We start from the raw sequence: 27,428 nt of genomic DNA, 5'->3' as shown, positions 1-27,428 counted from the left end.
CCTCAAGAAAACCTCCTTTGGCTGCCCTTCACTTCCGGGATCAAGTCCAAACTCGAGGCTTGGCACCCGAGCCCATCATCATCTGCACCTGGCAACCCACCGTGCTCGAGCCTCATGGATTTGCTCTTCACTCTCTAAACATCTGTTGCTTTTCACCCCTCTGGTCCCTGCACTGCTTCCCCTGCCTCCTGGCACATCCTTTCTGTTCTTCTTGATCTAGCTCAGTGGTTCTCAAAGTGCCACAGCAGCTGCAGCACCGGGGAGCCTGCTGGGTATGCCAACGCTTGGGCCTTACACTTGACCTGCTCAATCAAAAACACTGGACAAGGAAACCAGCAGTCTGAATTTTACCAAGTCCTCCAGGGCACTCGGATGCATGAGTAGGTTTGAGAACCACTATCTAGTGAAAATGTCCTCATTCAGATGTTGCTTTAAATTTTTTTTTTAATTTATTTGAGAGAGAGAGAGAGAGAGAGCATGAGCAGTGGGAGGGGTAGAGGGAGAGGGAGAAGTAAACCCCCGCTGAGCAGGGAGCCCAAGGTGGGGCTCAATCCCAGGACCCTGGGATCATGACCTGAGCTGAAGGCAGAGGCTTAACTGACTGAGCCACCCAAGTGCCTGCCAGTTTTCTTTTAATTTTATTTTTTGATTTTGGTGAAATACATAGAACATAAAATTGACCATCTTAACCATTTTCAAGGGTCCAGTGGTGTCAAATAGTCTCGCTCTATGACAGTTTTCATGGGAACAAAAGGATGATTCAAATTACTTGAAAACAAGCAAAATTGGCAACCCAAAAATGATTAATCACATCCACACTGAGATTTGGAACTCTCCAGAAGGTATGCTTGCCCCTCTTTGAGAACAAGAGTAACAGTTAACGTTTGCTGAGTGCTTACTAGGTCCCAGGGAACCAGGCTAAGTGCTTTCAAACATATTTTATTCAGTGTATGCACCAACTCTAGGAAGCAGATACTACTACTACCTCCATATCACCAAAGAAGAAAGTAATGCACAGAGAAACAGAATAACTTACTAAGGAGCCATGGATCCCTAGATTCAGATCTCAGAGCTGCCCCCAAGCTTAGGTCCTAGCTTTCTACATACAGCACCGCTCGGGGGAATAGTGGTTCTTTCTGCCTCCCAGGGCTATTCTCCATGAGCTGGCCTTTTCATCGGTGCCGTAAATGACCCACACAGTCTTCTCTTCCATCAGGCCATCTCACTGTCATCCAGGCTCAGCCTCTGCTCAGTCTCATGAAGTCACAGTCCCTTACTGGAGACCAGACCAGGGCTGGAGTCCTCCACTTTGCTTTGGCACCTCTGGGGTCCAAGGCAATTTGCTTCTCTTGCTCAGTTGCAGTTTTCTCACTTGGAAAATGGGAATAATCCAGGATCACCATCTCCTACCTCAAAACCCTCCGAGCCAGGTGTCTCAGAATTCAGCCTTTTCCAGGTTTTAGACAGCCAACACGCACCCCATATTGTGTATTATGTAACACCCCACTGGAGTCTGAAAGGCACTCCCCAAATTGAACACGTGATGATTTTTGCAGCAAAAGGATAAATGTTCACATGGAGTGGGATGAAGACACGGTTGTTTCAAATTAACTTTTACCATCAAATATGCTACAGAAGTGTTTTTGTTTGTGGGGGAGCTCTCTGGAATTTGGACTTGAGATTATAGATTTGTACCTGCCCCCGGAGCTTACTGCGAGGACGACACACCCTGAAAGTACACGCAAGAGCTCTTAAGTGAGGGCTCCGGCTCCGGAGGAACGGACGTACATAGATGAGGCAGGTATCCTGTCCAAACCCTCCACTCACGCAAGCCCCTTCCAAATTGTCTTCTTTGACTTTCCCGTTCATTGACCCACCCCTCCGTGGGCTCGTCTCATCCCCAGACTGGCTTTTTCATCTTCCTAACTGGAATCTCTCCAGACATGTGCGACTAGTCATTTGGCCTCATCCTCCTCCTTGGAAATGTCAGGTTGTGAGGACCTCTCTGAGCCGGCCTTGGTCTCTGTACTAAGGCCGTTTGACGTAAGCTCCTCCTAAAGTTGACTGCTTTCCTACAAGAGCATGGTCACAAGCAACCCAGGTCTTTCTAGAAATATGAACACGACCGCCCCACCCTACCAGGAAGCCCACCCGAAACATCCTCTCTCTGCCTGACACTCGGCTGAGGGAAGGTCACCCGGACATGATGAAGTAGTTGGGCTAGTCTCTTGTCTTGTAGGGTCAGCCAGGTCCCCGTAGGGTCTCACACCTGGTCGTCAAGGTGTTACCACACTGTGTTTCAGGAACCCCCCCCCCCCGGGGTGCCCAGAAATGTGGGAAGGGCAGAGGCGAGGCCTTCACGGTGTATTTCCAGCAGCTCGTAGAAGCCGTTGTTGCCACGACGAGGATGTTGCACCACAGAATGGGAAAGGCTCTTCCCCAATCCAAGCCATGATTATGTGGGTCCTAGTCTGGCCACAGACACCACGTGGGGAGTCAGGCCTCTGCTGTTATTTCAGCCCCAGGGGTGAAAACATCCGAACAGTGGGATCTTTTTTTGTACCTGGCTCCAGTTTGGAATGCACAGACTTTGGATTCACCGTTGTTTGTCTCCACCTATCACCACGCCAAACATAAGGGCCTTCTGACGCACATCTATGCTCCCTCTTTCTAAGGCTGTCCTGTTCCCAGCGGCACCCTAGCCACCACCTTGGCAGGGGCCCGAGACCTGGAAAATTAAGGGACCTAGGCCACCCCTGCGGACACGGACTGGCTAGGTTAGGGGTGGGACTGGTGGGAGGAACAACGGGGTGGGAAGTGGGGTATCCGCTGGGCTAGCCAGCTTGGGGTCCAGGTAGGGACAGAGGGGAGGTCCTGCGGTTTGGGGGCTGGGGAGCTGCTGGTACGGGCCTTATCAGCTCGTGCCCCTGGTGGCGGTCGCAGGAACTGCAGGCCGATGTCCTGGCTCACTGTTCTTGTTGATTTCGCCGGCTTTGATGAGGCCTGGAGGGAGAAGCCTTCTTCAGAGGAATGTAGACCTGTCTGTACCCGAAAACCAAAACTGAGTCCAAGGGGCGTGGCTGGGCGGCTGGAGGGCAAGCCCCACCTTACCTGGGCGGACCCTGGCATCTGGAATGAAGCCTGGCCCAGTGGGCCTCGGGAGGTGGCTGCAGGCCCAGGGCCAGCCAATGCTGCTTTCCCATGTGTGCAGGTGTTGGCTTCCCCCAAACAAGACTGGGGTGGGGGGTGGGGGGCAGAGAAGGAGCCTCCCAGGAGAGGAGAGCTGGGGGCTTTCCCCTCTGTGTGCACTGACCTGTGCCAGGAGGAAACCGCTGCAAAGAGGCCGACTGGGCCGTTGGCAGGATTTCTCGGGACCCCTCAGTTGGGATCCCTGGCTTGAAGCGCTCCCTAAGCTCCTGTTACCGCCCACTGACCTGTCCAATACTAGCTACTAGGTACCTGTGTCACTGAGCACCTGAGCTGTGCGCCTAATCTGCCCCAGATTTCAGAGACTTAGTATGAACAAGAGAATGTAAATACCTTATTAATAATCTTTTTGGCAAGGGCACCTGGGTGGCTTAGTCGGCTGAGCTCCTGACTCTTGATTTCAGCTCAGGTCATGATCTCAGGGTCTTGGGCTCTAGACCTCAGTTAGGTCCTTGCTCAGCAGGGAGTCTGCTTGGCTATTCCCTCTTCCTCTCCATCTGCCCCTCCCCCCACCTGCATTTTTTTCTCTCAAATAAGTAACAAATATTTTTTAAAAAGAATTTATTTATTTGAGAGAGAGAGAGAGAGAGAATGAGAGGGGGGAGGTTCAGAGGGAGAAGCTGATTCCTGCCGAGCAGGAAGCCGGATGTAGGACTCAAACCCAGATCATGGTCTGAACCGAAGGCAGACTCAACCGACTGAGCCACTCAGGAGCCCCAATAAATAAATCTTTAAAAAAAAAAAAAAGACCTCTTTTGGCTATTGAGTTAAATAGCATATATTAAAATTAATTTTACCTGTTTCTTTTCATGTTTTAAGAATGCGGCTGCCAGGACATTTACACACGTGGCTCGCATTTAATTTGTTGGGAGCGCAGCATGCCAAGCTTCCTTCTGGCCCCAGGGTCTCTGTACTTGTCTTTCTCTCTGCCTGGAGCGCTTTCCTCTCAGCTTGACTTTCTTTTTTTCTTTATTCCGATCTCTATTCCAGTTTCCCAGATCTGACTCCTAAAGAGTCCCCTCCACCTCCCTTTCATCAGATGAAGACGATCCAGTTCTACTGTCTTCACAGCACTCAACACTCTTTTCTATATCCTGTTCACCAACCCCCATCCCCCAGCCCCAAGTCGCTCTCGTCCTTACAAGGTAAACTCGGGAGCTGAGACCTTGAACATCCTGGTCACTGTGGTCTTCCTGGTGCCCACAGTCAGTATTTGCTGAATGAATGCTGAGGGGCCCCTCTGATGTGGACCCATAGATCCTTCAATTGCCTTCGTTTGCCTTCAAAATTCGAAGTCAACAAAAGTCAAAATTCTAGTCTGTGTGCTTGACTTGGCCATTCTACTGGATCCTTTGTTTTGCCTTTTCTGATCACTTGTCCTGGGAAGTGGGAAAGCAAATGTGGATTTGCATGACTGTAACAGTCCTTTCTTTTACTAGTTTGCAACCTAGTCTGAAGGTGAAGAGTTCAGTCTTTAGACATCAAAGGTTCTGGTCTCCGTTTTATCAATTAGTCCATGCCTCTGGCCTGGTCAGAGCCTTCTTGGAGCTCTGGTGCCCTTGAAGTGCTGATCTCTAGGGGTTCCTCTTGCCCAAAGGTGAGAATTTAGGTGTTAGGACTTGGGCAACTGCCAAGGGCATGTCACCCTGTTTTGAACTCCGAAGTCACTTGGCTAGCATGGCAAGGTCTCCATTAACCACGGAGCTGGAGTGCTTGGGGGCAAGAGATGTCCTTAACTTCCTGGCTAAGGATCAACTAACTAGAACATCCCTACTGAAAATTTGAATAGCATATGAATCCATTTTCCAGCTCTAAGACATCATGGCGTTGAATACGGTGACATATTCTTAGAAAGGACAGTGAAGTGGCATTGCTGTTTTCCTCTCAAACTTACAACTGAGTGCTGGGGCTGAGTCACAGAGAGGCTTTGGGGGTCCCTGGTTCTGTTAAGTGCAGCTGTGTGACTCTAGGCAAGTCAAGGCCTTAACCTTCAGGTTATCCGTGTCCCTCTGCGGAAAATGGGGGTGATATGACCCAGCTTGCAGAGAAGACACAAGAGGAAAGTGGGTAACACATGGGAAATGCTTAGCACAGTGTTATACGTATTGTTCTTGTTGGCAATGTCTCTGGCCGCTGCAAAGCACTGAGCCACATATGTAATCAAAGGAGGGCAAGCACTAGGACATAGAGGGCCTCCAGTCCAGGCCGGTCTGTAAGACATGCCGGGGCCCTGGGCGGCCTCCACCACTCCCTGGCCTCGGCTTCCTCTCAGGTAAGATGAGGCTGGGGCTTAGCCTCTGATTTTCACTCCGGTGCTGAGAAGCTGCCAGTCTCGGGATGCCTTAGGGTCTTTTCTTCTGTCAAGCTTGTGTCTCAGCCTGGCTCCAGAAGGCTGAGCCCTCCTTCTCTCTTGGCCGGACTGGGACCTCCCCAGGTTCTGGCTTCCAGCCCAGCCAAACTGCTGTTCTCAGCCCCTGTCTGCTTGCAGCCCTGGCAAGGGCATCGGCCCCGACCCTGGAAAAGTGGTCCTGCGACGCCCTCTAGAGGACGCAGGGCTTCCCTCGGCTGCCAGGTGCTCAACCTTGAATCCTGGGGCCTCAGGCATCTGACCTAGGACCCTGCTGGAGAAAGGGGTGGGGAGATCGTCAGGCATGCAAATGAATGCCAGCTGGGAGCAGAGGTACGGTATTCTTCTTCATAATCTTATGTCTCTCTCTAATCTTGTCCCCTGCAGGGCCTCCTCTCTGGGCTCTCTGCCTCTAGACCCTCCTACGAATGCCCTCCTAGTCTGCCCACCAGCCCCTGCTTAAAACCCTTAAGGCTTCTCGGGCCAACCTCCCTGAAGGACAGCCAAGACCCACTTGGATGGCAGCTTCCCAGTGTTTCTAGGCTCCTTTCTCTCAGGAACCCACTTTCCAGGACTGATTTATCAATTAGGTATTCGAGATGTAGCTACAGAAAGACTTCTTTCCAGAACCTCTGTTTCTACACAGGTGTACGTTCTGCCCAAATTCTAAAACAAAGAAGCTCCCAAGTTGAATACACGTGAAATGAAACGTCTGCAAAATATAACATTGTGGGGCGCCTGCGTGGCTCAGTGGGTTAAGCCACTGCCTTCGGCTCAGGTCATGATTCTGGAATCCCGGGATCAAGTCCCACATCATGGCTGCCTGCTCAGTGGGAAGTCTGCGTCTCCCTCTGACCCCTCCCCTTCTCATGCTCTCTCTCAAATAAATAAATAAAATCTTTTTTAAAAAATGTAACATTCTGTCAACTGTCTTTGCGGCTGGCCTCAACTGTTACACACTGCATATTGCTCATATTAAACATGCAGTGTGGGTGACTTTTCATAGGCACGATGTGAGGTGGGGTGGGGCCATGGAGGGTAACAGCACCTGGGGCCTCCAAGGTCTAAAGCCATCCCTGCCCTTCTCACCCTCTGCTGCAGCCATTCTGGGACACTTGCTGCTCCTCCCACACTCTTGCTCTCCCTGGATTCCAGGCCTCAGCTCCTGCAGTTGCCCTGCTCTGCTGCTCTCTCTTCTCCTTCCCCACCCTTCACCTTCTCCACCTCGCCTGGCTAATTCTTTTTTTTTTTTTAAGATTTTATTTATTTATTTGACAGACAGAGATCACAAGCAGGCAGAGAGGCAGGCAGAGAGAATGGAGGAAGCAGGCTCCCCGCTGAGCAGAGAGCCCCACGCAGGACTCGATCCCAGGACCCCGGGACCATGACCCGAGCTGAAGGCAGAGGCTTCAACCCACTGAGCCACCCAGGTGCCCCCACCTGGCTAATTCTGATGAATCTCTCACTAGACATCTCAGGAGCCACTGCTCAGCACCTAGGTTATAGTGTCCTCTCATTGGATGGCTGGTGGATGGTCAAGGAAAAGTGGGTGGATGGATGGAAACTTCTAGCATCGGGACAGTGTAAGAAGGGAGTTCCACAGTCTGGTATCTGAATTTCCTCTTGGATGCCTCTGTCAACTTGTGGTTTAGACTCTGCTGGAATGTCTTCAGAGGGCAGAAAACTTCTGGTTCCGCTGCTCAGTTTGTGAGACTGGCCATGCTGCTCTCCTTCTCTAAGCTTGTCTTTTCCTCTGTAAAAGATTTCATAATCCCTAGGCCATAGGATCCCAGGGGGTTGACTAAGACAACTTCCTTGAACTGTAAAGTCATTCTGACACCTGAATTTTTATTATTGCCCTGGTTCAAATTCTATTCGGCTGCTATAAGAAGCTTCTTCTTTAACTTGATTTAAAACTTTCTTCCCATACTCTACCTGGTCACTAGCCACTCTGTTCTCTGGAGTCCCACATGCTGAGAATGGCCCTCTGGCTTTGGTGGCAAGCCTGGTCAGGACGCTGATGCAGAGAGGGGCAGAAGAAACAAGTGCCCTGCCCGTGTCCTCAAACCAATGACCCTCTCCTGTCAGAGCACTCAATGTCCCCGCTGGGCCACAGGCCCCAAAGAACCAGCCACGGAGTTTATGACGTCTTGAAGTTGCAATCCGCAAGCTCCAGAATGTGGCTAACTCTAGGTAATAGGACCAGACTTGCAAGGGAAAAACAAACAAATTGCAGAAGGAAGAAAAAGGTGAAGAAGGAAAGTTTATTATTTATTTATTTTAATGACTTATTTATTTTAAAGATTTGTTTATTTGAGAGAGAGAGAGAGCATACACAAGCACGTACCTGTGGGGGCAAGGAGCAAGGGGCGGGGAGAGGAGAGAGAAAATCTCAAACAGACTCTGCCTTTTATGGAGTCAGTCACGGGGTTCAGTCCCACAACCATGAGATCATGACCTGAGCCGAAATCAAGAGTCAGATGCTGAGCTGACGGAGCCACCCAGGCGCCCCTGGAGAGGGAAACTTTAGACTGAAAAGACATAGCAACCATGTGCTACATGTGGATTTGGTTTGTATCTAGACTGGAACAAACCAACTATTTAAGATGATACAATCAGGAAAAGGTGAACATTATCAATAAAAAATAATAAAATTATTTTTAATTTTTGGTTTGTGCATATATGTGGTATTGTGCATATATGTGTGCTTATTATCTTTTGGAGATATCCACTGAAATATTTATCAGTGAAATGATTTGTGATTGGTTTGAAATGATCCTAGGCAGAGAGGCAGGCAGAGAGAGGAGGAAGCAGGCTCACCGCCAAGCAGAGAGCCCGATGCGGGACTCAATCCCAGGACCCTGAGATCATGACCTGAGCCAAAGGCAGAGGCTTAACCCACTGAGCCACCCAGGTACCTCTCTATATGTCCTTTAACCTAAAAACTCCACTTGTAGGAATTTACCCCATAGATACACTCAAACATGTACAAAACAATTACGTACATAAGTATTCATCACAACTAGGTTATAACAATGAAAGTTTGGAAATCTCTATAGAGAGAACTTGCTAAATAGAGGATGGTCATTTGTACGCTGGAATAAAATGCAGCTGTTAACAAACAAAGGAAGGAGTTAAATATGCTGATAGAAGATTACCATCAAGATTAAAAGAATGTTTTAAAGCAAGAGGAAAAGGTACAGAAAGGAGGCCAGTGTAGGTGCTCTGCAAAGGTGAAACGTACATCATATCATCTTCACTACTGGCCTTTTTGTACTTGACAGGTTTTATTCCATGTGTGACTGTTACCTTTTATAAAATTTATAATTTATAATTTATAAATTAGAAAATTAACTAATTAAATTGAAAAGACAGCCTGAAGCCACAGGAAAATTTTTTTTAAAACTCTAAAAGACGGGAAATGACATCAAAGAGAAAGGGCAGGAGCTCTTTCTGCCCACGGGTCCTGCCTCTGAGCTTTAATAAAACCACCTTTTTGCCCCCAGAAAAAACAAACAAACAGACAAACCAAAAAACCCAAAGATATCACTAACTTAGCATCAGGCAATATTTATATAGCCACTATACTGTAAATGCTCCTTATTGATTTTTTAAAATATATTTTTAACTTTATTCTTAAAAATGAGATTAATTCACTTATCATAAAAGTTACCCCCTTTTAAGCATCCAGTTCAGTGGTTTTTAGTATATTCACAGTGTTATGCAGCTATCACCACTATCTAATTCCAGAATATTTTCATCAGCTCCCTAAGAAACTCTGCACTAATTAGTAGTCACTCCCCATCCCCCTTTCTTCAGCCTCTGGTAACCACTCATCTATTTTCTGTTCCTGGCATTTTCTGTAAGTGGAATCATACAAAATGTGCTTGGAGTCTCTGATGTCAGGGAAGATCTGGGCCCCTTTTAAAGGGCTCATCTAATGGATAAAGAAGATATGGTCCATATATACAATGGAATATTATGCAGCCATCAGAAAGGACGAATACCCAACTTTTGTGTCAACATGAACAGGATTGGGGGAGATTATCCTGAGTGAAATAAGTCAAGCAGAGAAAGTCAATTATCATATGCTTTCACTTACTTGTGGAGCATAAGGAATAACATGGAGGACATTGGGAGAAGGAAAGGAAAAGTGAATTGGGGGACATCGGAGGGGGAGACAAACCATGAGAGACTGTGGACTCTGAGAAACAAAGTGAGAGTTTTAGAGGGGAGGGAGATAGGAGGGTTAGGTGATTCTGGTGGTGGGTATTAAGGAGGGCACATATTGCATGGAGCACTGGGTGTGGTACATAAACAATGAATCTCGGAACACTGAAAAAATAAAATAATAAATAATAAAATAAATAAATAATAACAAATAAAAATAAATAAACAAACAAAATAAAGAGCTCATCTGATTCGGTCAAGCCCATCCTTTTTGACTAATTCAAAGTCAACTGATTAGGGACCTTAATTATATCTGCCAGCTCCTGTCACGTTTGCCACATAATATGAAGTAATTAAGGAGGGCTACCCTCTATCAGCTCTACCATATTCGATAGGCTGGAAGCAGGTCACAGGTCCTACCCATACACAAGGAGTGGAGATTCTACAGGCAGAACTCCAGAGGGAGGAGATAGCATGGTGGGTCTTAGAATTCCCAGCCACACTCTTCCTGTCAAGGATAATGCTGTGGAGGTTCCTCAAAAAGTTGAAAATAGAGCTACCTTACAACCCAGCAATTGCACTACTGGGTATTTACCCTAAAGGTACAAACGTAGTGATCCGAAGGGGCACGTGCACCCAAATGTTTATAGCAGCAATGTTCACAATAGCCAAACTATGGAAAGAACCTAGATGTCCATCAACAGATGAATGGATAAAGAAGATGTGGTATGTATATACAATGGAATACTGTGCAGCCATCAAAAGAAATGAAATCTTGCCATTTGCGATGACGTGGATGGAACTAGAGGGTATTATGCTTAGCGAAATAAGTCAGTCGGAGAAAGGCAACTATCATATGATTTCCCTGATATGAGGAAGTGGAGATGCAACATGGGGGTTTTGAGGGGTAGGAAAAGAACAAATGAAACAAGATGGGATCGGGAGGGAGACAAACCATAAGTGACTCTTAATCTCACAAAACAAACTGAGGGTTGCTGAGGGGAGGGGGTTTGGGAGAGGGGGGTGGGGTTATGGACCTTGGGGAGGGTATGGGCTATGGTGAGTGCTGTGAAGTGTATAAACCTGGCGATTCACAGACCTGTACCCGTGGGGCTAATAATACATTATATGTTTATAAAAAATAAAAAATAAAAAAATAAAAATAAAAAAAGGATAATGCTGGCTGTGGTCAGAATATCTAGACTTGGGGGCGCCTGGGTGGCTCAGTGGGTTAAAGCCTCTGCCTTTGGCTCAGGTCATGATCCCAGGGTCCTGGGATCGAGCCCCGCATCGGGCTCTCTGCTCAGCGGGGAGCCTGCTTCCTCCTCTCTCTCTGCCTGTCTCTCTACCTACTTGTGATCTCTATCTGTCAAATGAATTAAAAAAAAAAAAAAGAATATCTAGACTTGCAGATTTACAACATAACATGTCCGTGATGATCAATAAGCTACTTGGAACCCTCCGTTTTTATATACTTAAGAACAGATACATAATACCTTGGACCTGAGCCGAGGAAACCGTGGTTCTGATCCCTAGTTCACCACGAGCTCACGGTAGCAATTTAGATGACTTCTTTTCTCTCTCTGAGCTGACTTTCTTATCTGACTTGTGGGGATGGTTGAATGTCATGCCTACCTCTCAGAGCTGGTGTGAGGATTTCGGGTGAGAACTCACACGCACTGTCCACCCCTCCCCCACCACATCAGCACTCACACCCACCCTCTTAACCATATAGTGGCCTCAGCCCACATGTGCCTCTCCCAGAGCCATAGGACAGGCCTCTGCAGTCCCACTCCTCCCTCAAAACCACTTAAGGGCCTGGGATCCCATGTCCCTGCCACCCAGTCAGCCTCCCTATCCCCGGGCAGCGGGCATGCACGTGGATTTAACATATGGCTGTCTCCTAAGAAGTGGGGAGAAAAAGCAAAAAAGAAAAGCACGACCTTCTGTGGGAAAATGAGCACAGGGCACACCTGTCACATTGAATACGAATGCCTACCCTCCTGACGGCCTCCAGAGCAAGAACCAAGAGCTGCACTCAGCCCCACCAAAGGTATCATTAGCTTCTATTCCCTCTGCATTTATGATGACAGTGGGTCCAGAGTGGCACGGAACCAGCTTTAACACCTGCTATAAAACTTTGTTCACGTGAGCCCATCCATTAAAACGCGACTGGAGCACCAGATGAAAGCCCAGGGCCTTTGGGGGTGATTCTGGCTTCCTCTGTCACACCCCTGGGCCACCACAGCAGCCTTCTGTGCCTCCAAGTAATGCCCTCCTTCCTTTTTTTCTTTTTTAAAAAATTACAGTAAAACATTACAAAAATTACATAAAACATTTTTTCTTTTTTTCTTTTCAAAAAAATCACAGTAAAACATTACAAAAATTATAAAACATTTACCATTTTAACCATTGTTAAATGTGCAGTCCAGGGGTGCTAAGTACATTCACAGGTTGTGCAACCGTAGTAAATATCCATCTCCAGAACCTTTTCATCTTCCCAAACTGACACTTCGTACCCATTAAACAGTAAGTCCCCCTTCCACCCTCCCTCTAATCCCTTGGTGCTCACTATTTGACTTTTTGTCTCTGAATTTGACTATTCGAGGTACATTGTATAAGTAGGATCATACACTATTTGTCCTCTGTCTGGTGAATTTCACTTAACACAATGTCTTCCAGGTTCATTTACATCATAGCAGGTTCCAAATTACTTTTCTTTTTAAGGCTACAGAATATTCCATTGCATGTATAGACCACATTTTGTCGATCCATTATCTGTTGATTGACATCTGTGTTCCTTCTATCTTTTGGCCATTGCTGTGAACCTGGTATACCAAACACTGGGGTACAATTATCTGTCCGAGTCTCTGCTTTCAATTCCTTTGGAAATATGCACAGAGGTGGAATTTCTGGTTCAGGTGGTAATTCTATGTTTGATTTTTTGAGGAGCCACCTACGCTTTTTCCCCAGATGCTGCCCCGTCTTGCGTTCCTACCAGCAAGGCAGAAGGGTTCCCGTTTCTCCCCATCCTTACCAACACTTACTATTTTCTGCTTTTGTTTGCTTGTTTTCGTTGATCAGAGCCATCCTCTTGGTTATGAAGTCGTGGCTCATTGTAGTTTGCATTTGGGTTTCTGATACCCCTCTTGACCCAATCAAAAGTTCGTCCCTCTGCTTTGATTGAGCCGCTTCTCAAGGGGCAGCATGCCCACTGGATTTGTCCTGCGAGGGACCCGGGCCATCCCTGAGATACCAGGTCACCACTCGCCCAGAGAGCCTGTGCATCGACGAGCAGCACTTCTTTCCTTGGCCAATTCACTGCAGACATCGAGTCCTGCTCTTGTCTTGGACTGCACGGCTCAGAGGCTCCTGCCGGATGTGGGAGTGCCGTAGCCAGCACGTTCCTGGGCCTGCCTCACTCGGAGCCAGGCATCGTCTAGAGGTCGAGCGGCTGGCAGCTGCCAAGGCTTCAGGGCTCAGCCTCGGAGGAAACGTGAAGGCCGGCAGACAGCACAGCCCTACAGAGTGATGTCCTTGGAGTGCTATTTTCATCTGGCTGTCATTACACCGTTCAGAGCTGAGATGGAACACTTGGATGAATTTCCTTCATGCTCTGAGCCCACAAGAATTTATGCTGGTCAGATGGGATACATTATGGAGCCCTGTTTGGGGACAGGGAAGCTTCTAGAGGAGATTTTTGGTAAATTTGATGTATCCCTGATACACGGTTGCTTCGAAACAGCCATTTGTATAAGGTATACAGTGACTGTATTTTCTGAACCTGAAATCAGAAGACTAAGTTCTGGCAAGAATGACTGCATTTATAGAAATACAGCACATTTAAAATTGGAACTCTACCACCAAAACCCAGAGGCATGGACTCGTGGAAAGGCATGACATACTAATGAAGCTTGCAAACAGAATGCGATTCAGGGTGATGGTGTCCCCCACACTCACAGTCTTGATCTCCAGAAACGTGCTTCTGCACAGACTGGGAACTGTGTTTTTCATTTGATTTCAAGAACCCAAACAATACATAAGTAAACTCTTACTCGAGAAAAAAAAAGAAAATAATACTAATAAGGCCGGTATCTTCTTTGACTATTATTCCTAATGCTTGTCTTGTTTTAGTAGTAATTACTGCTGTAAGTTTGATGGATTGCCTTCTTAAGCCTTTTCTATCAATTTACAGACAGGTATCTATTTATAAATACGTTATTTTGTATTTTAAACATAAATTGTGCCATATTTATATTAGTTTGCAATTTAACTATTTTCACTTAATATATGTTAGAGATTTCTTTTTTTTTTTAAAGATTTTATTTATTTAGTTGACAGAGATCACAAGTAGGCAGAGACGCAGGCAGAGAGAGAGAGAAGGGGAAGCAGGCTCCCCACTGAGCAGAGAGCCCTATGTGGGGCTCGATCCCAGGACCCCAGGATCATGACCTGAGCTGAAGGCAGACACTAAATGACTGAGCCACCCAGGCGCCCTATGTTAGAGATTTCTAAAAGCCTGAGCATATAGTGGTATTCAAAAATGAAGGAATTTTCTAGAAAGTCAACTTTCCTGTTGGGAGTGTGTTGTACCTTGGTCCTGGGTGAAAATGAACTGTTTACACAAAAGAGAGACCCCGCCGAATGGAGCACTGGAGGCGAGACTTAATGCTCAGGTATCAAATATAAATAAGGTAAGCCAAATGTGTGGAAGACAGTCAGGAGAGGGGAGGAACGTGGTGAACAGCAGACCGCTAAGCCCCCATGTCTGGGGTAGCCTCTATGCAACTCTTAGTATATGGGAATGAAGACTTGGTACTGATAGATACTGCATCAGAACCCAGATTTTTTTTTTTTAGTTATTATTTATTTATTTTTATATTTATTTATGTATTTATCTATCAAGAGAGTGCACGCACAAGCAGGGGGAGCGGCAGGCAGAGGGAAAAGCAGACTCCCGGGTGAGCAGGGATCATGACCAGAGCTGAAGGCAGACACTTCACAGACTGAGCCGTCCAGGCGCCCCTGCATATTTGCTTTTGTGATGTTCCCAGTCAACTCTGTTGAGAGCCTCAGAATCACCTGCCTGCATCTCTGTTATCCAGAAACGTTTCCTCCCTACCCTCAGCCTGCAAGATGAGGAGCCCTACCTGCCAACACGGGTGCCATTTCTTCTTCTGGGGCAGAGCAAAGATCATCTCAGAGTTGGTTCTCAGATGCCCTGACCGTAGAGAGGTGACAATTGTGCTTTCAGCTTTTAGTTTTCAGGGCAATCCCGGCTTTGACATTGTGAGCCCTCTGTTGTTGCAGATCGAAGCCCTCAATTCTTCAGGAGGCTGTTGGCTGCCAGTAACAGAAATCCAGTCACAGAAGTTTAACAACCATGGGCTTTCACTTTTTTCAAGTCTCGGGAAGTCTAGCAGCAGCCAGGGATGAGCCGTGGTTCTGTGGGGCCCCAAGGAACTAGACACATCCATGATCCTGCTCTGCCGCCCTCAGCACACAACTCTGTCTTGCAAGCTCAGAGCCGTAGCACCTCCCGGCTATACTGCTCTTTTCTGGGGGGATGTGGAGGAAGAACAAAGGTAAAAACCATAAACGGGTTAAGCCAATTATTATTTCAAAAAAAATTTTTTTAAGATTTATTTATTCAACAGAGGGAGAGACAGTGAGAGAGGGAACACAAGCAGGGGGAGTGGGGGAGGGAGAAGCAGGCTTTCCGCAGAGCAGGGAGCCGGACAGGGTACTTGATCTCAGGACCCTGAGATCACGAGGGGAGCAGAAGACAGACAGACGCTTATTGACTGAGCCACCCAGGTGCCCTAAGCCAATTATTTTTATCAGGAAAACCAACAGTCGATTCTCTGGAAGCCCCACCCACTGGCTCTCACATGGGACAGCCTGGGACATGGAGTTTGTTTTCGCTCAATATTGCTACCCCAATAGGGGGTTGTTAGAGAGGAAATGGGGAAACCCAATGGATACTGGGCAGGCTCCTGCGGTGTCTGCCATATTAGACACGTTCTTTGTTTACAAAATACATTTCGGACTTCAGCTGTCATCCAGGGTCATGCCGGCTCGAAAACGAAGCAATCCATGGGTCTAACCCAACCACGGAATCCACAGACTCTAAAGGGCGACAGGGTTCACCAGGCTGGGGCATTACTACAGAGGTGAGGGACGCGGTCACAGAGCAGGGCTTTGTCAGAGACAGTGGCAGACGGTCATTTCCACCCGTGACTCTCATTCTGGTGCCGCATTGCAACCTGCTGGGGTCCCCTCTTGGAAACAAGGTCCTGCTCACCTTTCTTTTTATTTTTCAAAAATATTTTTATCTAACAAAGAACACAAATATTTGTTACAAATATTGTAGCAAAGAGCACACATTGAGTTCAGTCGGGCTCACTTTAAACATTTGACGCATCTTTTCGATATGTTCTTACCTAGATGTGTCTCCTCCAGCTCCTTCATATCATTGTAGCTCATGAGGGGATGAACCAGACTTTTTGGCCCCTAGAGTTTCCATGGTCAGTTTTGCTGACTGCACATTCTTGGTGTACTTCTTCTTCTGTATTTCCTGGAAATTTACAGCTGGGTCCAGACACGGGATCAAGCTTAATCCTTTTGGCAGAATTATCAGTGGTATTTGTTAAGACTATAGGAGACACGCCATATCTGGTTTCTCTTTTTGTGATCTTAGCGGCCAGTGATAGCCACGTTTTCTTTCAGTGTTAAAGGAGGAATGCAGCATCTGTAGGAACTAAAGCTTTCTCCCTGGGGATGCTGGGCTCCTAACTCCTGCCATCTGGAAATGTCTTTATGCAAAAGGATGGGCTCCCATGCTTCTTCTGGAGCTTTCTGAGGCCCCAGTGCAGGTGAGGTGGGCTTAGGATGGATGCCCACCTCTCAGGTCTACTTAGGTCTTAGCGGGTGAAGGAGAAATCCACCAGTTTCTGTCACGACACACGTGAGGTGTCAGGAGTCATGCAATGCTGGACGATGGAACATACTTGGGGAATGGGGGTCTGCAAACTGTGGGTGGTGTCAAAGACGGATGCGGCTGCTTGTATAGCTGTGCCCAGACACACTGGAGTCTTCTGACGCTGAACACTCCTGAAGAAAACCACACTTCCACCTACACCAAGGCCATTTCCCCAGCAAAGTCCTTGGATACTGGGTTAAACTGATGAAGATGAAGGGCTCACTCCTCCCCTTGTCCTGACATTACCCAGCCATCCATAACAGAGCCCCGAAGCATCACCACCTGGGGAAGGACAGAGGGACAGCAATGGAAATGGGAGCCAGACAGGCCAGTCAAATCCTCTTCCCTTCCACAGGCTACACTCTCCAGCTTTCCTGCTGTCCTTGTGACTAGGAAGGGATGAGAATAAGGCCCTCCAGGGCACTGAATCAGAGAGGGGCAGGGAAACAATCTGGAGAGAGAATATGCAGAGTCAGCTACACTGGAGCTATGCACAGTGCTTGAGCTGGTGTTCCTGCAGTCGGATGAAATGCTTACCACCCTTCCTGGTGGTGAGAGAGGTAACAGCTCCCTTGGAGCCCAGTTCTGTTCTGTTGTGTCATTCTAGGAACCATTTCCAAAGCTCAGCCCAGAGCCTGTCCTTCAACCCTATCAATTATTTCTTTCAGCAGTGAATTCCCAGTTTTGCTTTCGCTTTTTTTTTTTTTTAAGATTTTTAAATTTATTTTTGAGAGAGAGAGAGAGCGTGCAAGCATGAGTGGGAGGGGCAGAAGGAGAGGGAGAGAGAATCTCAAGCAGACTCTGCATTGCGTGTGCTCTATGGCTCAAAGGATTCATGAAACCATAAAGAAGCTACATTTTCTTTCGGAAAGAAAGAAATTCTATCTTTCCTGATCCTGAAATTCTACTTTGAATTGTGCATATATTCCAAGGAATCATAATCTCTTCAGCCAAGCACATAGAACAGAAATATCAAATCCATGTTGTGCTTGCCATTTACCCATTCTGCACTCATGACAGACATTACTAATCAATCATGTACTCTTTCTCCACCAAGGCCAGATGTGGCTTTATCCAACTCCATATAACACTTCAAGTAACCACTTCTAATCATTCAGATAGAGAAGCAAGACTAATGCTGTTTGGTCATGTCTGCCCTAGAACAAAGATGAGTTCAAAAATGCCACAATATTTTTAAAGTCTCTCTCTCTTTCCTTCTACAATTTTTTTACTGAATGCCTGTTATGTGCAAGGCTCTGAGGTATATGCATTAGAAGAATGTAAGTATTATTTTATCTCATTTTTTAAAAGATTTTATTTTTAAGTAATCTTTATACCCAAGTGGGGCTCGAACTTAACAACCTTGAGATCAGGAGTCACATGCTTCACCAACTGAGCCAGCCAGGAACCCCACAGAGGAATACAATTATTTTAATATGGATTCAGTCTCAGGAAACCTCTAGAACACCAGGAGGGAAGTCAGGTTAACATTAGATCACAAGCTATGCAAGGATAACACGGTGATGCACCCAATGTATTATGAGGGATGAATGTTTTCTGCCAGGAGCTGGTAGGACGAAGTCTTGTAGAATATATGAGATTTTAATATGTGGCAGTACAGGGACAGAAGGAGCAGTGGAAGGGATTCTAGAGGGAAGGAACTACACGAGCAAATGAAGAGAAGTCAAAGTCAGCGTGAGCAGAGCAGAGAGCAGGGGGCACCATCTGGCTGAGTAAACAAGACAATGTGATAGGGAGTGACAGTGGCTGAGGTTTGCAAGGAAGGATGGCATTCGATTACCAAGGCCTTGAATGCCTAGCTCAGGAGGTAGGGCCTGATTCAAGCAACAGGGGGAAGCCAAGGAGTGGGGTTCAGGGTGGGAGAGTGGTAGACCAGGGCTTTGTTAGGAATGTGGATCTTGCTGCCAAATGAATGAGGCATCAAAATGGGAGGCCAGAAGGAGGAGAAGCCACTGGAAGGCTGCTACCTTGCCTCTGAGTATCAGCCATGGTCCAACCAAGAGAGAAACCACACCTATAATTCGGGAATGGAATATAAAAACTTTTTTTTTTAATTGTGGCGAAATATACACAACATAAAATTTGCTGGTTTAACCATCCTTGAGTGTACAGCTCAGCGGCATGAAGCAGTAACACCGTTGTACTATCCTCACCACCATCCCTCTCCAGAACACCTTCATCTTCCCAAACTGGAGCTGTCCCCACTAACTATCTCCTCCCCCCCTTCCCCCCCCGCCCAGCTCCTGGCAACCACTATTTCACTTCCTGTCTCTGTGGGTTGACTACTTTGGGTATCTATATAAGTATAAAGGACTTTGAACTAGCGAAGTATGGTTAATTAGTAAACAGGACAAAAGATACAGAAGCAGCAATAGCAGAGAGCAGCTATGAGTTCTGGAGCACAGTGGATATAGAAGGATACCCCTTCACCCTTCTCTCTTCCTTCCAGGGCTGGGATTCAAGTCCTTTTGGGGAGCATGTGGCTGCCACAAGATTATGAAACCTACCAACGGCAGAGAAACATGTCACAAGCTACTGCAAAGGACTAGACTTCCAGGTGGCCAAAAAGGTTACCAGAAGCACAGACAGGCTCGAGTCAGTCAGTAGGAGCAGGCTCGCGTGGAAGACATGGTGGATTCTTTCATAGTGGTACCACCCACGTGTGCACCCCAAGGTTGAGTTTAGTCTAGCTCATTTTCGAAACTTGATGTGATGATCTGATATCCATATGTATTGTGAAAGGATTACCACATAAGATGAGTTAACACATCCGGGATCTCACATAGTTACTTTCTTTTATTCTTTTTGGTTCCATGTATAAATGAGATCATACATTCGTCTTTCTGTGACTAATTCCACCTAGCATAATGTCCTCGAGGTCCATTCATGGTATTGCAAATGGTAGGATTTTCTTTCTTTTTATGACTGAATTATGTTCCTGTGTGTGTGTGTGTGTGTGTGTGTGTGTGTACACTGATCAGTTCATCCATTGGCAAACACTTAGGGTGTTTCGGTCTTGGCTATTGTAAATGCTCTCACAAATATAAGGGTGCAGGTATCTCTTTGAGGTCCTTGAGATCTTTGAGTTCAGCTACATCCCTAGAAGTGGGATTGCTGGATCACACAGTAGCTCTATTTATAATTTTTTGAAGAACATTCCATACTGTTTTCCAATTTACACCAATTTACATTCCCACCAACAGGCCAGGAAGGTTCTCATCCCACATATCCTTGCCAGCATCTGTTATCTCATCTTTCTGGTAATAGCCATTCTAACAAGTATAAGGTGATACCTCATTTTGATCTTTTTTTGCATTTCCCTGGTGATAAGTGATGTTGAGCATCTTTTCATGTACATTTTGGTCATCTGTATATATTTTTGGGAAAATGTCTTTTTTTAAAAAAAGATTATTTATTTATTTATTTGACACACAGAGAGAGATGACAAGTAGGTAGAGAGGCAGGCAGAGAGAGAGGGGGAAACAGGCTCCCTGTCGAGCAGAGAGCCCGATGTGGGGCTCGATCCCAGGACCCTGAGATTATGACCCAAGCAGGAGGCCGAGGTTCAACCCACTGAGCCACCAGGTGCCTCAATATTTGGGAAAACGTCTATCCAGGTCCTCTACCCATTTTAATCAGATTATGTGTGGGTGGTTTTTGTGTTTGTTTGCTTTGTTATTGAATTCGAACATTTCTTATATATTTAAGTTATAACCCCTTACTAGTAGATACGTAATTTGCAAATATGTTCTTCTGTTTTGTGGGTTACTTTTTTATTTTATTGGGGTTTTTTTTTGGTATAAGTTCTTTAGTTTGATGTAGTCCCACTTGTTTATTTTTTTGTTTCTGCTTTTGGTGTCATATCCAGAAAATCATTGCCAAGACCCATCCATGTCAAGGAACATTTTCTGTATGTCTTCTTCAAGGAGTTTCATGGCCTCAGATCTTATCTTTAAGCCTGTAAGTCACACTTTGTGTGAGTGGTGTAAGGTAGAGTTCCAGTTTCATTCTTCTGCATGTGGCTATCCAATTTTCTAAATATTATTTATTAAAGAGACTGTCCTTTCCTCCATCGAGTATTCTTGGCTCTCTTGTTGAATATTAGGTGACTGTATATGTGTGGGGATTTTTCTGGGTTTCTGATCCATCCCCTTGGTCTGTGTATCTATTTTTATGCCAGCACCATAAGTATTGTGATGACTACAGCTTCCCAGTATAGTTTGAAATCAGGAAAGATGATGCCTCCATTTTGTTGTTCTTTCTCAAAATGGCTTTGGCTATTTAGGATCTTTTGTGGTTGTATTCGAATTTTAGGATTGTTTGTTCTATTTCTATGGAAGGTGTCATTAGATTTTTGATAGGGATTGCTTTGAATCTGTAGATTTTGGGTAGTATGGAATCCTAACATTAATTATTCTGATCCATGAACATGAAATATTTTTACATTTATTTGTGTCTTTGTCAGTTTCTTTCATCAATGTCAGTTTTCAGGATGAAGACTAGATTTTTCTTTTTAAAGATTGTATTTATTTATTTGTCAGGGAGCGAGAGATAGTGGACAAGCAGGGGGAGCAGCAGGCAGAGGAAGAAGCAGGCTCTCCACTGATCAAGAAGCTAGATGTAGAACTCCATCCTAGGACCCTGGGATCATGACCTGAGCCAAAGGCAGACAATTAACCAACTGAGCCACCCAGGCACCCCAAGACTAGATTTTAAGTAACAAGGCTCATAAACACTAGTTCTCAAACTTGGTTGAAAACTGGAATCACCTGGCCAGCTTTAACTTATACACATATTTAAGACTCACCCTCAAAAATTCTCATTTCATTGGTTCAGGGTAAGTTCTGAGCAGTGCGATTTCTAAAGCACTAAGTTCTTCTAAAGCAGAAGTTATAGGTGGGTGGCCTGAGGGCCAAGCCCAATCAGCTCATCTATTTGGTTTGGCCCACCTAGTATTTTAAATTTGTTCACTAACAACATTTAAAAATGGAAATTTCATAGACATTCACAAACAAAGTCTACAATTCCAGCTTTTCCTGAAAAATCAGAAAATACGGTGCACTCAGTCGGATTCCGACAAGGCCATAGTGGGCAGATATGGAGTAGCTGTTGCCCCTGTAACTGTCCTTCAGAAGCTCGGCCTACTCATTCCTCACCATTATCTCACCGTGTGGACATTTAGCTTTGCTAACCCAGATTAGACTCTAGAAGTACGTTGGAACTTCTCCCTTGGATTCTGTCTTTGGCTGCTTAGCTGTGAGAGAAACATTTCTTCCCAAAATTTGGTTTTTGATTTTCAAATTGCAAAACAGCCAGTGTGTTGTATATCTGGGTATTGTGCCCATACATCTTCATCTTCAATATGTTACCTCCTGCACAGTATTGTTTTATAGGAGTTTTTTGAATGTCCTAAGACGAATTATGATCCCTGGTTGGAAACCCATATGAACCACTTGCTGAATCTGACACCTGGTTGGTTTTGCCTTTTCAAATTAGAGCATCTATTCCACAATTCACTTGCAGGCACCAGCTGTTTGCATTTGCACAGAGAATAACAATGCCTTATGTATTCAGAATTCTGCATAGCTTTAAAAGCACTTCCTCGGACTTTCTTTCATAGGATCTTCACAGCAAACCTAACAAAAGCAACTATATTATTCTCATTGACAAGAAAAATGAGAGTAAGTGACTTTCTCAAGCAGACCTGGCCCGTTATTCAAGACTCTTGCTGTTTACCTGACGCCTGCCCCTGCTCCTTCTACTTCCCCCACCACCTCCAAAGAATGCTCTTCTAGGAAATCCCATGAGAAGTGTGACCCCCTCATTGCAAATGTTAATCTGGAAAACACAAGGCTTTGGAAAGGCTCACTCCTGAGGTCACATCTGCTTTCTGGCCTCATTCTGTTCAGATTAGATTGCTCTTGGAAAAGCTTTGATTTATCAAGAAAAGAAAAAAGTTATGAAAGGATGCTTGGTACAGTGGAAAGGACATGGACTATGGAGTCCCTAAACCACCCTTCCATCAGCTCATTCAAAGGGAAACCAGATGCACCCAACTGGCTGAGGGTGACTCAGAGTAAAGAAAAAGAGAAGCAGAACCTGAGGTGGGGGGTGGGACTAGAGGGCAGGCAAAGACAAAAAAAGCGAAGAGGACTATTTGATGTAAAGGAAAGGTGGGGCGACAGAGAGGCAAACTTTGATGTCTAGCTTAGGTGGGTTTGGAAGGATAGGGGGCTACCCCAAGGGAAAGCCAAGAACTGTTTTACACAATCTTTGGGACTTAGCTTGTATGCACAATAGTTTGCTAGAGGCCTCTCTGGTCTCAGGAAGCCCCCTCCCACCCTCCCTTCCACTAGAATAATAGTTTCGGTGTTTGCTTGCTTAGCCAAACTCACTTTTGTGCTGGAAGGATGTACAATGAAGAGGAACTAGGGGAAGGTGTAACAGATTTTGTATCCAAGAATATTTTTACTAATTATGCATCTGGGCTTGAGGGAAGTCAAAAAGGGTCAGTGGAGTTCACCATCTCCATCCTGTTCTCATTTTTTGCTCATCATCTTTTCTTCGGACCTTTGCATCCATGCTACAGCTAAGAGAAGTGGTGTCATTCTTGCTTATATACTGGAATCACCTAGGGGAGATAAGGCAATAGATGAGGGAGGCTGGGGTCCGGTTGGGAATGGTTAGGTAATGCAGTTATAGGATTTAGACTTCACCCTGTTAAGCAGTTTCAGAAAATTATTTTAGCCTAGTAGCCCTCAGCCTTGACTTGACTTTAGAATCAGCTGAGGAACATTTAGGTCTGGGTCACACCCAGGCTAATTACATCTGAGTTTCTGGGGTAAAACCCAGGAAGGAGTGGTTTAAATCATCCCAGGTGATCCCAGTTACATCAAGGATGAATACTACTGCTCATGGATGCCATGTGGAGGACAGACCAGAAGAAGAGGTGCTCATGAAAAAGCAAGAAGACAGGTTTGGAGGCTGATACAGTGGTCCAGGTGAGTGATGATAAGGCAGAAACCGAGGCAAAGGTGCTGAAAATAGGAAAAGAAGGATAGGCGCTAGCTTAGGGAAGGAGTTGGCTGGGATAGGCAGGACGGGGGAGATATCAGGATGATTTACAGGGCTCTGCTTGGTCAACTGGTTGAGTATGGCACCATGGCCTAGGAAGGGAAGACTGAGAGAGAAGAAGGAGGGGGAGGGGAGGAGATGTTGAATGTGGTAGGACCGTGGGTCGCTCAGGAGGACATACTGAATGTGTGGTCTAGAGTTTATGGTGATGCCCACAGGGAAGAGTATATGGTCCTGCCCCGGATCAAAAGGATAGTTTGAGAATCCTTGGCATCTAAGTGGTAGTTGAAACTATAGGAGTTGGTGCGATGGCCAGGGGAGAAGGTGGGAACAGAGTCAAGAACATCAACTCAAAGGGGGAAATAATTAATAAGAAAGTAATGGTAAACTAACAAAAAATTTATGACTGCAGCTAAGGTCAAGGATTCTTTCTTTCTTTTTTTTTTTTTTAAAGATTTTATTTATTTATTCGACAGAGAGAGATCACAAGTAGGCAGAGAGGCAGGCAGAGAGAGAGCGGGGGAAGCAGGCTCCCTGCTGAGCAGAGAGCCCAATGCAGAGCTCGATCCCAGGACCCTGAGATCATGACCTGAGCCGGCAGAGGCTTAACCCATTGAGCCACCCAGGTGCTCCAAGGCCAAGGATTCTTATCTCTCAGTAACCTAGAGAGCAAAACACAGAAAAGAGAATGGCTAAGCAGACTTGGCTCCCAGCTAAAGCTGAAACTTTGCCTAATATACTACTCAAATATTTGGAAGAACACAGTCTCTGACCCCCTACCCTACCATGTGCCCCTAGTCTAGTGAGGGATAACATCTGAGTTGAAAAAAATAAATCTGAATGCAACATCCTATTCTTACCAAGTAGGCATCAAGAATCCCTGTTCATCTCATAGATCCAAAATCGGGAAGGAATTCAGCCTTATTCCATGGAGTTGAAAATGGAGGTTCAGAGGATGGAAATGCCTTGTATAAGTGCCACAGCCAGTTGGTGGCGGGGTCAGGGAGTGGGAATCCAGGTGCTTGGAGACCAGTCCATAGCGCCCCTCATTGTCGTTTTGGACCCCATGTCTCACTGTTACGAAGACCAGCACAGTGCTCAGCATCTACTTAGGCACTCCACACTTAAAAGCATATTAAAAAGATAAATGTTTCAATACTCTGTGAGACCTGACAGAATGATTATTAGGGAGAAGAGAGGGGGTGTCAAGGATCATCAACTTGAAAGCATTCGTTTGGGCACAGTATTTGCCGTGAAAAATATGAAGTCTCCTGTAAAGAGTATTTTCTTTGATCATTAATGTTGTCCACAGGCTGGTCTAACAACCATCAACAGAATGGCTGAGAAGTGTCATCCCAGTCTGGGCTCAGCAGAATCAGATATGTAGGAGAAAAAGCAAGGGAGGCCATGCCCAGTTCTGCCAATTCCCAGCATCTTTTTTTTTTTTTTAAAAGATTTTATTTATTCATTTGACAGACAGAGATCACAAGTAGGCAGAGAGGCAGGCAGAGAGAGAGGAGGAAGCAGGCTCCTTGCTGAGCAGAGAGCCCAGTGTGGAGCTCGATCCCAGGACCCTGGGAGCATGACCCGAGACAAAGGCAGAGGCTTTAACCCACTGAGCCACCCAGGCGCCCCAAATTCCCAGCATCTTAGGTTGATCATGTCCCCTCTCTGGGTTGCCTGTAAAATGATGAGGTCAGACTAAATAAGCTTTGAGATCCTTCAAAACCAATGACTTGGTTTATCCATTGCCTTTCTCCAGATCGCCATGAGATAGCTACTGTAAATTCTTTCCCAAACATGGAATAAGAACTCTTCCTTCTCCAATGCCTGATGCTCTCCTCCAGGTGGAATTAATTAGTAATCAAGGCTTGATGTGGGGAAAAAGAATTCCATTCTCATGTTATATTTGTTAAAAACACATTTCCATATAAGCACATCCATCTGTCTTCGTACTTGCCCTGAAAGATACTTCTGCTGACAGTTTCTTGGAGGGTTCAGAGACTAGAGGCCTCTTTTCCAGCACTCACCTCACTTGGGAGTGAGGGCTTTGAAGCCCAATTAATGTAATGGACTTCATGGTGTTGGAGTGCTGGTATCTTCCTTTCTAGCTTACAAGGTCTTTCTTATACTTTATGTGATTGGGCCCTCACTGCAGCCCTATGAGGTAGGTAGTGTGGGTGTTATTATTACCGTCTTATTAGTGAGGCATTTGAGGTTAGGTGAGGTCAAGTGACTTGGCCAAGATCACACAGTGGTCGTTGGCAGTGCTGGGGTACCAATCAAGGTGTCCTGATCCCACAGCCAGTGGTTTTACCATTATCCATCCACCCATCCATCCATCCATTCGACCTACATTTACTAAGAACCTCACATGAGCCAAAGATGGTGACAGGCTCTGGAGATACAAAGCTGTGTAAGACAAGGTCCCTCTCTTGAGACGCTAACAATCAAACGAGTTGGGAGGCAAATCTCTACAGCACTGATGGGAATACCACTGTTGTGCTTTGGGAGGAGAGAAGAGAAGGAAATTAACTCTGCCCGGGGAGACCCTCTCAGGGCAGCGGATGTGGAGGAGGAGTGTTCCCAGCTGTAAAGAAGGGAGACAGCACTGCAAGGAAAAGGAACAGCATGGGTAAATAAAGGCATGGAGGCATGAATAGTCAGCATGTTCAGGGGACACTGCAAAGGGTGACTCAAGATGAGGGTGCATGGTGGGTGTGGACAGAGATGAGGCTGAGAGCAAGGGACCTGGTGTGAAGGCTCTCTAGTTTTCTGAGTGGAGCTAGCCTTGACCCAATAAGTGAGGGGTCGTTGGATAGTCAGCACGTAGGTGTTCCAGATTTTCCTGTTTATCTAATAGTGTGTCTGCCTAATCCACAGTCACCTACACAGTCTTCTCCTCCCCATACATGGCTGACTTGACCCAATTGTTCCAGAGTATTGCTCAATTTCAACATAACTCCCATAAGAGACCAGAGAGAGAGACAGAGAGAGAGAGAGAGAGAGAGAGAGAAGAAGGAAGAAGAGAGATGTTTGAGCAATGCAGATGGCCCAGCTGGGCTCTGGTCTCTTGGAGCCCATGTGGGTTTCACATTCTCAGGAAAATATTTGCCACCCTCACTGGCAGAGGGAAAGTGGAGATTCTTCACGAACTATTTGAGCACAGGTCTAGGCCTGAATGGGAATGAGTCATTGGCCTTGGGTGGAGCTGGAAGGGAGCCTGGAGGCTGATGGTGGGTACCAGTGGAGGGAGGCTAGGAGGGTCCTCTCCTGGCCAGGGAGATTTTCCTGCTCCTGAGGCTCTGTCCAATCCTCAAAACTCTTTGGGTTTACTCTTGTCCCTCCTCCCACACCAAAGAGAAGGGTAGGAACAAGGGGGCCAGATCAAACGAGGAAGGTAGAAAGAACCATTTCAACTCCTGTGTTTCCAGTTATACTGTACAATTAATTTCCAACTACAATACAATGTACTTCCAACTACATATACAAATATGTATATAACTTCTAACTCTAAATACAATGTACAAGTATTTGTACAAACCTAGTATTTGCACTGCCCCTTAGAGTTTCTACTTCATCACTCAAACTGGGACCCTTGAGGGGCACCTGGGTGGCTCAGTGGGT

The 27,428-nt window shown here is 46.0% G+C and overlaps 1 pseudogene; it reads right to left on the bottom strand.

Moving 5' to 3' along the window:
- Positions 1 to 2,778: 2,778 nt before the first annotated feature.
- The window catches only part of LOC111146235, a 57,927-nt pseudogene continuing 33,277 nt past the window's right edge, over positions 2,779 to 27,428 (bottom strand).

This window comes from Enhydra lutris, unplaced genomic scaffold (assembly GCF_002288905.1).
Source record: "Enhydra lutris kenyoni isolate GAN:26980312 unplaced genomic scaffold, ASM228890v2 scaffoldscaffold13, whole genome shotgun sequence".
NCBI lineage: Eukaryota > Metazoa > Chordata > Mammalia > Carnivora > Mustelidae > Enhydra > Enhydra lutris.
This window is presented reverse-complemented; position numbering and strand designations above follow the sequence as displayed.